The following is a 628-nucleotide window of genomic DNA, read 5'->3' as shown; positions in this document are numbered from 1 at the left end:
CCCTCCCAGGTAGGGTGAGAAACGTTCCCACAAACTCACGGGTAAATAAAAACAAACTGGAGATACGTTATACGTAGGCTAATTACTCAATGACATGAGTAGTTACGGTGAACTGACTAAGTAAAGTCGTTTCAGTCGTCAGCGATAATTCCTTGTTGTGTATTTTTCTTGTTATTAACAGAAAGAAATGCTGTGGTTTCTTTATAAGTCCTGTTTTTAAGAATCCTGTCTATAGCCTTATTTCATAGTACTAAAGACTCCTTCCCTTGACATACCGAGCCAACCCAGTCGAAGCCGTAATCATGAGTCGATAAAGAAAGACTTTATTTCTAATTTTCTGCTAGAGATTATGAAGCACAGAAAAAACGAAGCCAGATCTTAATCAGAGAAAATCCTGTTCTAATCATATCAAAGGATAATATCCACACCAGCCTCTCTGTGATTAGAAAAATAATTGTCTTCAATAGACCAAAATTTACAATACAGTTTCATTCAGACTGCCTGCGCGACCACCGATAACATCTGTTAATCGTATGTAAATATCTGTGGTATCTGCAAAACCACCTTTAACGGCATTACTACTTGAAAGACAATCTGCTCCCTTTTTTTATTAGTATCAGTAGACTAG

This window comes from Penaeus monodon, chromosome 31, assembly GCF_015228065.2.
Source record: "Penaeus monodon isolate SGIC_2016 chromosome 31, NSTDA_Pmon_1, whole genome shotgun sequence".
Taxonomy (NCBI): Eukaryota; Metazoa; Arthropoda; class Malacostraca; order Decapoda; family Penaeidae; genus Penaeus; species Penaeus monodon.
The sequence above is the reverse complement of the archived record's forward strand: the minus strand, read 5'-3'. Positions refer to the sequence as shown.